At 36.3% G+C, this 14247-nt stretch overlaps 1 long non-coding RNA gene across 1 annotated transcript; it reads right to left on the bottom strand.

Annotated features, from left to right (window-relative positions):
• Window positions 1-392: 392 nt before the first annotated feature.
• Window positions 393-13738, bottom strand: LOC116488966. The gene is made up of 4 exons (XR_004253231.1): window positions 13552-13738; window positions 10441-10603; window positions 7028-7105; window positions 393-4054 (listed from the first exon to the last, which is right to left on the bottom strand). It is a non-coding gene; the product is annotated as an uncharacterized LOC116488966 (long non-coding RNA).
• Window positions 13739-14247: the final 509 nt, after the last annotated feature.

The following is a 14247-nucleotide window of genomic DNA, read 5'->3' as shown; positions in this document are numbered from 1 at the left end:
TGTTGATAAATTCATTTGGTTTTCATATTCATATTCATAGTATAATAGATATGTTATATAAATAAACATATAAATGTGTATTTGCTTTGTTTCATTACAAAATCTGCATTGCTGCTTGTATATGTTGAGGATAGTGGAACTTTCAACTCCTAATATTTCAGTGGACTTAATTTTTACTGTTTTAAAATTAGAAGACAGAAAATAAAAATGAGACTTGATGATAAAACTTACTTTAGTAAGTTGATTATCTTACCTTTAAAAAAAAAAAAAAAAAAACATTAAATCCATGGGGAAAAAATATAATTTTAATAAACTAAAAATATCATAGAGAATGTTGCTCTAAACAGTGATAATGTGAAGTTTATAAACTAAATTTCCTAAGTGAATTGTGAAATAGAAGTTCTTAAACTTACTGAAAGAAAAAGATGGATTTAGTAGCATCCAATGATGCTTTATTTGAACAGTTTTTGAATGCACAGAAAATATTTTATATGAGTAAAATAACTGAATAATCCTGCATATACTTATGGGCTAGACATAAATTAGCAATATATCTTTCCATTTAATAGGTCATTATGTAACTGTGAATGAAATGAACAAGTTATATTGTTGTTTGATATTCTTGTTTTTCAAGGAAGAACTTAAAATATTAATAGTTATAACTTCATGTTGCAGATTCTGTTACAGATTATTATAATCTATTAGCCTAATTTATCCACTTAGAGATCCATACTGATACTTAAAGGATCACACAAAATTGCACCTCAAATACATCATTAGTGATAAATGGAGTTAGAAAATAAAGAATATTGTACTGACTAGAGATAGACAACTACAATGCATCCTTCTGATGTATAAAACCAATCTGCCTATGTTGTGCAGTTTGAAAGTCCAAAAGTCCAAAAGAACTGTTGTTTATCCAGGAACAAATTGAATTTTCTGTTGTTGTTGTTGTTGTTTGTTTAGATTTTATTGATACCCTTCTAGCTAGACAGTCCTAGGCTTCTTGTCGAAGCCTCTTTTCAGGTTTTGGGTTCTCAAATCCCTTCTCATTCATAGAACATGAAATATTCCTTTTTATATCTTTATCTCTAGTTTTGCTTTCATTAGATTCATGATCCTGATTTTAAAGCTCTAGAACAATAAGGAAAAACTCCTCCACTCATCTCATACATCACAAATAGGTAAGATGAAACTGTTTAAGGAGAGACAGCAGAGATTATTTTTTTTCAAGGGTTGTATAAGGCTGTAGAAGTAGGTGTTTTGTTTTTGTTCTGATTGCAATGCATATTGCTTTGACATGTCAGACAAATAAAGCTCATAAAACTTCTCATCACTAGTTTGTTTCAGCAACAGAGAAACTGCAGAGAAACCACCAAGAAGAATTCAATTCAGATGTTAATTCACAAGCTGAAGAAGGTTCTGGGATAAGAATCTATAGAATATTTTCCATTAGAACAGCAATCCATTTTTGTTGTTGTTCAGGATATGTATTAGAAGCATGATGTGGAGGAAGATCTGTCAGTAAAAGTATTATGAAAAGACAAAATAAATGGTATCTTTAAAATAATAATTCAGACATGGATTAAGGTATTTCTTATCACTGGACCATATCTGTATTTATGTGCAAATGTTTATTTATGCATATATATTCTACTTATTGTTGTACATCAGCAGCAGAATCAACATCAATTTTGTTTTTCAACTGAACTCATTTTTTCTCCAAAGAAGTATAGATATCCAATGTGTGACAACATCTGGCTTAAAGATGCATTGTTCATAATGATTTCCCTGGAGGCAATATTATCTGGTCAAAAAGAGGGAAAACAAACTACCTATCAGATTCTAATGGGCAGAGGTTAGTGTAACATCTGCCCTCTCTATTTTCTACTTGTTTCTGAATTCGTGTATAGCATTCCTCTGTCCCAAAAGTTGTTCAAGCATGTAACTGCAGTACCAATGAGATGAATCCTCTTTTTTATTTCTTTTTTTTTCCAACTGATATTATGACAAATTGTTTTTCAGCTGTTATTTGAGAGTCTTTTTTCTAGCTTTGTTAAGAGTGAGTAAAGTGGCTAGAGACTGTGCATTAGAGTCTTCTGGTTACAAGAAGTCAGTGATAATGAGCAATTTGTGAAGTGTGATACCTATGCTCTAGTATCAAAAGTAATATTATCCAATGGATTTTTCAATTGGTACAGCAGCTTCTTTGCTCCTCTTTCATTTTTCCTTTGCTGGTGGCACTAGCTTTTTTTTAGCCACCATCATTTTTAATCCTCTTTTATAACAGGCATCAACTAGTACTCAGCTTGTATATCTACTATAATCCATTCCTATGGATTCCAGACATAAAGAACTTCCAACTCAGCAGAAGTTCCTGCCTGCAGACCTGAAGGCTGCAGAAAACTAAGTTATTATCTTAGTTTCAGTTCTGCAGACACTGGAAGAAATTTTGAGCAAATTGGAACCAAAACTAATAATGAATTTTATTTGATCACTAGTTACACTAATAACTTCTTACTTGGTCTTTTTTTCTGATGTAATTTACTAGACCCCTTGTGAGGGAAGGAAAATGTAAGCAAAACAGTAGATCTGATTGCTTAGAAAGAAGAATCCACTGACCAACAGAACACTTTTTTCAAATGAAACCTTTTATCTTAATGAAAATATAGAAAAGGAAAGTGGAATGAAGTGCTAGTGAGTTAGTGTTGAGTTCCATAGTACCATGACCTTTAGTTCATGATCAAAGCCAGTATAGTTCAACAACTTCTGAGAAAGTTATGGGTTGTTCTGATCTTAGCATATACATTTGCAATACCAAAAGAACATCGCAGTTGACATTAATGGACTCTCTGCATTACTTTTGCTCTTGCAGCTTGAACAAAGATGCCAAGGACTAAGTGAACTTGGAGACTGAACCAGCTGATGATTACATGATGTTTGCAATTAGAGTTTGCAGTTCTCCATGGAGGACAAAAATTTAAATAAATAAATAAATATTTATAACCATTTGGCTATGTGAAATGCAAAGGTACTTAATCTAATGATTTTTTTGATTTCATTTTGTAGTTTTGTAGGACCTTATTTCTTTATGTGGCATATTCACTTTCTGGCATATGCACATTACTTTGCGAATGGCAGAAATGCACAGTGAGGATACACAGGACTGTTCTGGGAGCAATATTTTACAAAATTTGCAAATGCTGCAGCATGCCTGAAAAGGTTAACTGATGCTGCCTTGTTGTGCAGCGTTAGTTGAGAGGCAGAATACACCCACTATGACAGGAGTTTGAGGGAGGGGAGGGGAAGAGAGGATTAAGGATTAGCAAATTGTTATTTATGCTTTGCTCAACCCCTGCTGACTTCAGACAATTGGTCTCCTGAGGGATTTTCATATGGGGTACTCCTTGCTCTTCTTTTCTGATTACTGATGCAGAAGTTCTCAACAAATAAGCAGAAGATATGAGAGAGAATGAGGAAGGATATTGCCACAAAGAAAGACTGAGATACTGAAGACAGTGCTCTGAGGTGAGCCACCCGGCTGCTTGCTCACTGTCCATCCTCAAGAGGACAGGGGGAGAATATAGGATGAAAAACCTGATGGATTGAGACAAAGGCAGGGAGCTTGCTTACCAATTACCATCTCAGGAAAAACAAATTTGACTTGGGAAAAATTAATTTAATTTACCGCTAATTAAAATAGATTTGGGTAGCGAGAAACAAGAACATAAAAACATCTTTCCTCCCCACTCTCACAGTCTAGACATCTCATTCACACCAGGCACCAGGTGGGGCACGCTGTACCCCACCTCTGAGTGGTGCACAGTGGCAAGGGGTTATGGTCAGTGTATAACAGTTTCTCTCTGCCTGTCCTTCCCTCTCATGCTTTTCCCTTGCTCTCCACGGGCCACATTTTCTTCAGGAAATATTCACATACTCCAGCATGGGGTCCTGCACAGGCTCCAGTGTGCACATCTGGAGTGCCTGGAGCACTTCCTCCTCCTCCATCTCTGTCCTTGGTGTTCACTCTGCTGTTTCAGCTGTTTGGCATGAGCTGAAAAGGGAAGCAAAAAGCATAGAGTGGCAGCAAGAGGAGCAGAGTAAGGTCAAACTATGCAGAGAGCATGGGAGGCTCTCTTACAATCACTGTAATTAACCCATATTTTGTTTTCACCCACAAACATACATATGCTTTATGCTTATATATGTTTAATTCTGATTGTGTTTCTTCAAACCTTATGTATTTATTTAATTGTATGCCTCTATCTTTGTGTCTGCTCCCACAATTCCTTCATTAATTTTCTCATAAACAGATGATGCACAAGCATTTTTATATGGAACTGAAGGCAAACGAGCTGTCAGTGAAGGTGCAGTGTATGCATAACTGGTAAGTGAAGGCATTTACAATGAGATGTAGGGAGTCAATGGCTCTGGAAATTCTGACAGCAAACCATAACACATACAGAGCAATCAGGTATGAAACAAAAGCACCAAATGAATGGAAGAAAAGTGATTGTATCTATACAAAATGTTGAAATTAAATGCGTTATGTGTAAATATACACAATATGATATAATTGTGTAATATAATATATGATGTATATACAGTATGATATTTGATACTGTGACAGAGCACTGGCACAGATTGTCCACAGAGGTTGTGAAGTCTCCCTCTTTACAACCCTCTTTTCAGATTCAAAAGCCATCTGGTTGTGGTCCTAGGCAACTGGTTCTGCTTGAGCAGGGTCCCATCCAACCTCAACCATTCTGTGATTCTATGACAAGAATGTAAAAATGTTGAGAATCCATACTATATATACTGCATAGCTGCAGGAAATCCTTTCTTGCTCTTATACCTTTCTGTTGTTGCCTGTCTTATGAGGTCTCAACCTTCACATGGACTTCCAGACATTTCTTCAGTGAAAACATCAGCTAATACAGACTTGGTCAGACTATTACTTGACTAATCCTAACTGACAATATTACTAAAGCTCACTTTGCATATCTGGTTAGCAATTTCCTTTTGTTTCAGTGTGGTACTTCTCAAAAGGAAGTACCTTTCATATTTTTTTTATTTACTCTTTTTTTTTTTTATAATGATACTTTAACAAATTTTGATATTCAAAAAAAAAAAAGGATATAGAAAGATATATTTACATAAACATTCATTACATAACAACTTATTGATAGCTAGTTGCAAGTTTATTTGTCATAAATTTTTATTTTGATTTTTTAAGAGCAAAACCAGAAGGTATTTTAACAAGAATTTGGGGTTGATTAAAAGGTATCTGTTTTGTTGTTCTGTGTTTGCTTCCAGTGAGAGTTGAATCAGCTTGGAATAATCTATGATTTTAAAAACATAGGTATATATAAAATTGTAATACTAGGAGGAGACAGAGAATGTTGGGGACCGCATTTGCCAGAAATTCAGTGTAAAATACTGAATGAGATAGAAAAGAGATGAGACAGATTTGGATCTTTCATTGAGCTACTTGTACAATGCCTACAGTTGAAGTAGAAACTTCAAGTAGAAACAAGTAACTCATTGTACAAGTAACTCAAAGTAGAAACTTCAACTGTAGTTGAAGTTGAAACTTCAAAAGTGGTAACATTAAAACCAGAACTTTCTGCCATTTAACATACCAGAATATTATATAAAAGTAAGATACATTGTCTGTTCCAATAGCTGATCCAAATCAGAGAAAGCAGATAGGTCTCTGTCATTCCCAGTGGTGGGATTCTTGCCATCCATTGGCTACAGAAGGAGTTTAAAGCTGTGCGCTAGATCAAATGAGCTGACTTTATTTATTACCTTATTGACCCATCCCATGTTGAAATGTTGAATTCTTTAAAGAGAAAAAGCTTTTTCATCTTATCCCACTAGCATACTAGATGATTCAAAATAATGTCCTTTTTGTGGCCATTCTCAACAAGCACTATATTGATAAGTCTAAAAGAACTGAGATTTAACTGTATGGATCTTTGAGTATCTCCTTTAGGACAGTCAGCTTTGAGCATACGCTGGATTTCCTGGGAGCTTCCAAGATTTTTTTAGAGAGGTTTAAATAGTTGTTAAATTGGTGACTGTTCCAACAAATATCTGAATGTTGACTAGTTTTGTGTTTCCATAAAGGTAGTACGGAAAGATGCATAAACACTACAGGGAGAAGCTCCTCTTCCATGTACTAGGATTTTGTTTGTTTGTTCATTTGTTTATTTGTTTGTTTAGCTTATTAAAGATAGAAAACTATGAAATCTGGTAGAAAATTGGTCTGTATTCTTATCAGCCTGAAAAGGACAAGTGAACATGGGTTCAGAAACCACTTCCTGAAGGTACAATTTAAAAATTATAGCAGCAAATTTTGCTATAGAAAGAACAAGATATGTCTCACAGCCACAGTAACTCTCAGTAGCAAACATTTAAATGCCAGCAAATTAGGAACAGACATTTAAAGCAGGCATCAATGAACATATGAAGAGTTGGGGTTGTTCGTTTTTGGTTTTGTTTTTTGTTTGTTTGTTTGTTTGTTTGATTTGGTTTGGTTTTATTTGGTTTGTTGTTTTTTTTTTTTTTTTTATTTTTCTTCCTGAAGAAGAGTAACACTAAATTTGCGACAAGTACCTTATGGGAAAACAAATCTGTTCTAGCAGCGTGTACCACTTCTGGAAACTGAATGAAAATTTTTGGAGCCAAGGGATTCAATGTATATTGGCTTTATTGGTTTTATTTCTTCTTTGCTGGCAAGCAAATGTAAATTCTACTGTCAGCAGCATAGTATAAGGAATGTTAAACACTAGAGCTGAATAGAAAAGTAAATTGCATCACTGCTATACTCACTGTTTTTATGATTACATAGGGGTTACATAATAATGAATTTATAAAGGTAAAAAGAGTCAGTGTTTTTACTTCCAATAAGAATATTTTAAAAGCAGTAACAGCACAATAAAAATCTTAGATATTCTTCTGTTTAATCTCAGTTTCACTTACAATTCAAAAGTTTGTGTGTACTCAAACAAACTTTATTTACCTATCAGTCTATCTTTCCCTCCTTTCCAACAGTTGTGGTGCAAGGACAGTTTGGAGGAGAGTCAGGAACACCTAAGACCTAAAAGGCAAACAGATGGCTTTTTTTTCAAGTGCCAGAAGACATAATGTGTCTTTCCACAGATACACAAGCAAGGAAAAAAAATAAGCTAACTGCAGCCTGTACCAGTTTCTGCCCAAATGCTAATGGTAATCAATATAATTTTACCAGAAAAGTAGTGTAGGAGTAAATGCAGCTATACTTGTGAACTTGTGCTTTTTAATTTTGTAAAGCACACTGTGTTACAAAAATGTAACATATCTATATGTATGCATTACAGGTTTCAGTCACCCTATGTTAAGAGATTTCAAAACTTCTCCATACTTTACATCTTACTCCATGGTACACCTGCCCCCAGAATGTATATCTACCTCCAAAATATACATCTAGCTATGACATTTTCCACAGATGCTGTGAGAATTAAAGCATTTGTGTTCTCACTCTGAGAAACTAAGTCACACAGAGATACATTTAAATGCAGTATATTATTCTTATTATCAAAGAATGAAGTATTGGAGGAATTTCTGTTGAAACAGTTGCTTCCATGACAACAGGAACATCATAAAGATTTTGAGCAGGACTGGTGGCACCACCTATTGTTAAGGTTAGCCCGTGGTTCATATTTTCAGTTGATTATAACTCTACTTAGGTTCAATAGTAACTACTCAAATTCTCCATGTTGAGTCTACAGCTAAGGATAGATGTATTTTCTTTTTTTCTCCTCCAATAAGTGTTCAGTCATACAGATCTTCTATTCCCAAGAAAGTGTCTAATGAATACAAAACAAACAAAATACTGTTAGTGAAAAATCTGCAGTGCTATATATTTTGGAACTGAGATTTTAGCAAAGCCTATCAAGAATATGTCATTGCTTACCCCATTAAAATCTTCAAATTTTCCCTAGGTGTAAGCCTCTGAAAAGCTTTCATATGATCATCACCACAAAACTGCTAACACTGAAAGCTGTGTGGAACTGACTGAATCTTTCCTTGGATAACTACTATTGTCTGGATCTTCTGACAGCCATACTAAATTTAGGAAATTCACTTTCTTAGGTTACACTAAAAAAAAAAAAAAAAAAAAAAAAAAAAAAAAAAAAAAAAAAGCAGCCTTTTTCAATGCAGAGGAGACAGAACTAGACTTGAAATAAGCTGGAAAGAAGGACATAGGAAATGGAGCTAGGAACATGATGGACAAAGAATCTTGGGCTCACAGCTCACATTTTCGTGAGGAGCATGAGACTAAAAGATTGAAAGAGAAGAGGTCAGTGGGTGGGCAGAAAGCTAAAACATTGAACTGGTGATGGAAAACAGAAATTACAAGGAAAGATCTAAGTATAAGCAGAATAAAAAAAAATGGCAATGACTCGTGTGCAGAAAAGGTATTTGGGTGAACCCTGACTGATGCACAGAGACCCCACTAGAAAGAGTGAATGAAGCAAGTGAAATAAGATGAGCTGGAGGAGAGGACTGGTGCAGACAGAAAGGCAGCTTGGTTAATGACCAGATTAGAATGGGAGAAACTAGGACTGTTTACCCTGTAAACCATCATAGCAAGCCAAATAGACTTTTATTCATATTTTGGTGGTGAAACACACACTGTTAGACTGAAAAGTCTGTGGTTTCTGTAGTTGTGTGGTGAACATTGTTGTGAACATTAGAACATCACATTGTGTACAAGTGCACTACACGGTTTGGTATTTGTAGAGGATGATTGGGCAACAGGAGAAAATGCTACCTGTCCATGCTGCTGTCTTTCTAGTCCAAAAGAATGCTTATGGGGACAGGAAGACTGCTCTCTTTTGGGGACTATCTGATCAGGTTTAAAAACACAGGGTGAAACACAGGATGAGGCAGGCGGACAAGCAGAGAGAGGGAGTTTACAGGATGAGGAAGACTGAGGCCTTGTGAGAAGCAAAGGGCTATTGATAGGTAGAAACAAAAAACAAGCCTGGAAGGGGAGAGATTTCTTAAATGCCTGAAGGGAAACCATGGAGTTTGTTTACACAGGATGTGTATTTCATGAAAAAAATAAATCATGTTTTCAGTTATTTCATGAAAAAAATAAAAAAAAAGGAAAAAAAATGAAAGTGGAAATAAGGGAGAATTGTTCCAAACCCTCTCAGTTAATTCTGCTGTGTTGAACAGATAAATATGGGCTTTATTGGGGAGGTTTGTTTGTTTTTCTATAAAAACAATTATGTTGTTTGAATTTCCGTATTTGTATATTCTATATAATTTAGTTTTCAAGACAGATAGCCTTTGACGGTTTTGGTGTGCTGATTTTAAAGAAATGAAAATGGAGATCAACTCCCCTCAAGGTGCTCCTCTCCTTGGGTTTCTGTCACAATCTAGCCGTACTAAAACTGTGATATGAGGTTGTGGTGGTTTTACTCAGGTGGGCAACTGAGTTCCACCACAGCTGCTCTCTCAGTCCCCCTCCTCAAAGAGGAAGGGGGAGAAAATGCAACACACGGGGCTAAAGGTTTGAAATAAGGATGATTTAATTAAAGGGAAAAGCAAGAGGTGAAAAGAAAAAAAAAAAAAAAAAAAAAGGCCACGCAGAAGCAGAGAGAGAGAAAAGCAGTTACTCTCCACTTCCCATCAATGAGCGATGGTCGGCCACATCCTGGGAGTCAGGGCGTATAGCGGATGTTCAGGAGGACAGATGCTTCCACAATGAGAGCCACCCCCTCTCCTTCCCCTTTTCCACCTTTTATTGCTGAGTGTGACATCAATGCCATCATGAATATGACATCAAAGACATGGAATATGCCTTTGGTTAGTTTAGGTCAGCTGCCCTGGTGATGTCCCCTCCCCATCACTTGCCCACCCTCAGCCTGTTGGCTCCTGGGGGCTTGGAGGGAGTCCTGATACAGTGCCAGTATTGTGCAGCAGTAAACACAACACTGGTGTGATACCAATGCTGCTCTAGCTACAAGGACAGAGCACAGCACTGTATGGGCTGCTGTAGGAAAAGTTAACTCCATCCCAGCCAGACCCAGCACAGGTAAATTAGTTTTTCATGCAGCTGGTTGAGTTCCTCCTTTTCTGGATGTACAGATAATTCCATGAACAACTAAATGCCAAACTGCAGGATGCCTGCAGCTGCAGTTGAAGATGCAGGGAACAGTACTACAAACTGGAGGGCTAAGTACTCTAAAAATAAGTTTCTAGGTACTCAAAGCAGTCTCAGATTTATCACATGATGCATCTCAGTGTTCCAGTCATAAAATGAGGATAATTCTCTCTCTTCACCTTTCCAAATAAATTCAATAATATGTTGTAAGGTAGTCAAATGACATAAAAATATGGCTGCTGCAAACGAAGTTAAAATTAACAAGCTTGTTAACAAACCTGTTCACAGCAGAATTTTGCTAGTGTGAACTGAATAAGACATGGGCCATATATTGAACAATCCTCTGCAATGAACAAGACAGGAATCCTTTGGAAAACATAGCCAGCATTCATGTAATTGAAAACAGTATTGAGTGACGCAACATCAATAAGGATGTGGAAACTGGGAAAACAAAAGACAAGTTACAGTTGAATACTTATTTAAAAGTAGATTATATTTAAGATTTATATTATTTATAGATTTATATTTATTATATTTTAGATTTATTGTTACTATAAACAAAGCTAGGTAAAAATAATGTACTACACATTTAAATATATTCCTTTTTAAAAGAGTGTCCTTCCAGAAAAAGTCATATTGGCAACACAGCTATTGATGTAATTAACACTTGTATATTAAAGATATTTTCAAGATATTTACAAATGTCAAAACTAATACTTTTATTCATTTAATGGCTTTTTTAAGCAAAATTTTTCTTTGACACTTTTAACTCTGGATCTAATTTTTAGACATTATTAGAGTTACTTTTGCTGCAGTTAGGGCCAGTTACTCAATAGTATTACCCTCCTTTAAAATCTAGTCCCAACCAACTACCTTTGAAGATCTAGGCTTCAGTGTTCCAAAAATAAACCATTTGCTAGAAAAATTCAGTGCAGTTAAGCTTGTGAACAGACCTTTCACAAAAGCAAAGATTTATTCACCTGTGCTTAGGTAGGGCTAAGTGCTAGACATGAAATAATTGATTTATGAATTTTACAGACATCATAATACTGGGATTGCTATATGCCAGCTTGCAAATATTGTATTATCAACAGCCTTTGCATCCTCAGTTTTTTCAATGTTGATAGCTTTATACATCTCTACTAATTACTTTTCAAACACAGTTCACAGTAATTTATTAACATTATTTAAGAATGTGTAGGAATGAACTACAGTAATGATTTTTGAAAAATATTAGAATATTATAAAGAAAAATATTTTAGTATAAATGGATTTTTTTAATTATTTATTTTGAACTAGGGATGACTAATTTAAAAGAGAAAAATAGTGACAGATTGATTTCTTTTAGGAAAGAAGGCATGTGTCCACACTTATTTTATTTTTTTTTTAATGAAACTATATACTTTTTAAAGTCCAGACTATAAATGGTAGTTTAAACCAGAAAGAGACATGTAATCAAATGAAGACTATAACATAGAAATGATTAAGTGTTAGGGATGCATTTTCTGGAATTTTCTGAGGTATCTGAAAAGATCAGTGTGAATTAATTATGCTTGGAGTGACAAAATGAGCCCTTCTGAGAAAATGTCTGATTATGGCTGGTTGTAGGCATGAGAAATATGAAGGTTAAGATGATAAACTTGGGGAATAATATTAAATTCTGTTACAAGATCACATGGATAATTAGGTTATGACAGAGGAGTAATACGGAGAAACAGAGTATGGAGTAACAGAAAAACAAAAGGGAGGCAAGTCTAGAAATTAAAGTTTGTGAAATAATGCTTCACATGTCTGATTTGAAAAGAGTTTTCTTCAAGCTCCCTTCAAGCTTCTGATGGCAAATGCATGTGTATTTTTTCCCCTTTATCCACAGTTTGGCACTCTGAAAGATGAGGCCCTAGGGGGACACCAGTACTGGGGCCAGATCCCTTCAATAATTTTTCTGTGATCTGGACAAGGGGGCCGAGTGCACCCTCAATAAGTTTACAGATAATACCAAGTTAGGCACAAGTGTTGATCTACTCAAAGGTAGATCTGCAGAGGGATCTGGATAGGCTGGATTGATGGGCCGAGGCCAACTGTATGAAGGTTCATCAAGACTAAGTGCCAGGTCCTGCACTTTGGCCACAACAACTCCAAGCAGCACTCCAGGTAGAGTGGCTGGAAAGCTGCCCAGTGGAGAAGGATCTCGGGATTTTGGTCAATAGCAGACTGAATATGAGCCAGTAGTGTGCTCAGAAGACCAAGAGCATCCTGGCTTGTATCAGAAATAGTGTGACCAGCAAGACTAGGGAAATGATTGTCCTCCTTTACTCAGCTCTGGTGAGGCCACACCTTGAATACTGTGTTCGGTTTGGGGCCCTTCGCTACAAGGACATCAAGGTGCTGGAGCATGTCCAAAGAAGAGACTTGTCTTATGAGGAGCAGCTGAGGGAACTGGGGTTGTTTCACCTGAAGAAAAAGGAGGCTCAGGGGAGACATCACTCTCTACGACTACCTCAGAGCAGGTCGTAGCAAGGTGGTGATCAGGTTCTTCTCCCAAGAAACAATTGATAAGACAAGAAGAAATGGCTGCAAGTAGCACCAGGGGAGGTTTAGGTTGGGTATTAGGAAAAACTTCTTCACTGAAAGGATTGCGAGGCATTGGAACAGGCTGCCCAGGGAAGTAGCTGAGTCACCATCCCTGGAATTCTTCTGAAACCGTAATGTAGTGATGTAGTGCTTAGTGACATGGTTTAATGGCAGACTTGGCAGTGTTAGGTTAAAGGCTGGAACAGATGATCTTAGAGGCCTTTTCCAACCTAAATGATAGAGGTTCATCTTAATTCTAAAGCATAAGATACAGGTGTTTTAGAAGCAGGAGGCTTCTCTTGCACCACTGGTATTTTTCAATAAGACAAATCAGCAGAAAAGTTGTCAGAAATAAATTTGACTATACATGATTAGCAGAAACTGCTGAATTTGAAGATATTGGAAAACCAGAACCTGCTACTGAGGCATCTTTCCTCTGAAGTAAAAGTATTCATACCCCTAGTATCGTGAATAGCCTAGAAAGCCAAAGTTTTGAGTCTTCTGAAATTTTACATTGAAAGTACAAAATTTATTAGAAATTTTTGAGGTATATTTCATGCTTTGCAGTATGTGATAGTGTGCAAGGTCCCTGACATTTAATTGTAATTGTTTACTCTCACCTCCTGTCACCTTCTGTGATTGGGAACAGAGCTGAAGGATGCTGAATGTCTCAGGTGGGGGGAAAAAAAAAAAAAAGCCTTTTTTTTTTCATTTTCTTCTTTATTTGATACATATAGGTGCAAGACAATAGTTGACTGTACTTTAAATATATGTATTTTAGAGTTAAGAAAACAAAAACAAGTATTGACTTCACTTACCTCAATAAAATCATAGAATATCCCACGTTGGAAGAGACCCACAAGGGTCATTGACTCCAACTCATGGAAAGATTCATTATCTTGATTTGATTAATATTGATGGAATTGTCTTCATCCAGCCTGGATATATTTATTTTTACCTGAGGTTTAAATCAGGTAAGACTGTCCCAAATGTTAGTACTTTCCATCTGTGAACAGGTAGATACTTATAAATAAATATAGTATTTTTATTTACATTCATTATATTCACAGTATTTGTATAAAATGGATTTTTATATGGGCAACAAAAGACACCAACATTAAAACAACACACTTCCTCACCAGTCTTCTAGGCTCAACTTCACTCCTTCACTCACAACTCCCCTATCTCAGAAGCACAGGGGCAATAGCTGGTGGCAGTTTCTCCCTGCCAATCTATCCTCCTCACACTCTTCCTCTGCTTCAGTGTGGGTCCTCCATCAGCTGCAGCCCTTCTGGAACATACATCTGTTCCAGAGTGAGGTCCTTCACAGGCTGCAGGCAAATAGCTGTTCTGCCATGGAACTCCTCCCTCTCTCTCCTCCAACACTGTTGTTCCCTCTGCTGTTTCTCAAACCTCTTGCTCCCTCCTCTTCTCTCTGTTTAGCATTTTGTTCCCCTCTTAAACATCTTTTTCCCAAAGCATGGGTGGCATGCCCAGCTGTGCTGTGAGGTGTC

This window comes from Aythya fuligula, chromosome 4, assembly GCF_009819795.1.
Source record: "Aythya fuligula isolate bAytFul2 chromosome 4, bAytFul2.pri, whole genome shotgun sequence".
Lineage (NCBI taxonomy): Eukaryota > Metazoa > Chordata > Aves > Anseriformes > Anatidae > Aythya > Aythya fuligula.
This window is presented reverse-complemented; position numbering and strand designations above follow the sequence as displayed.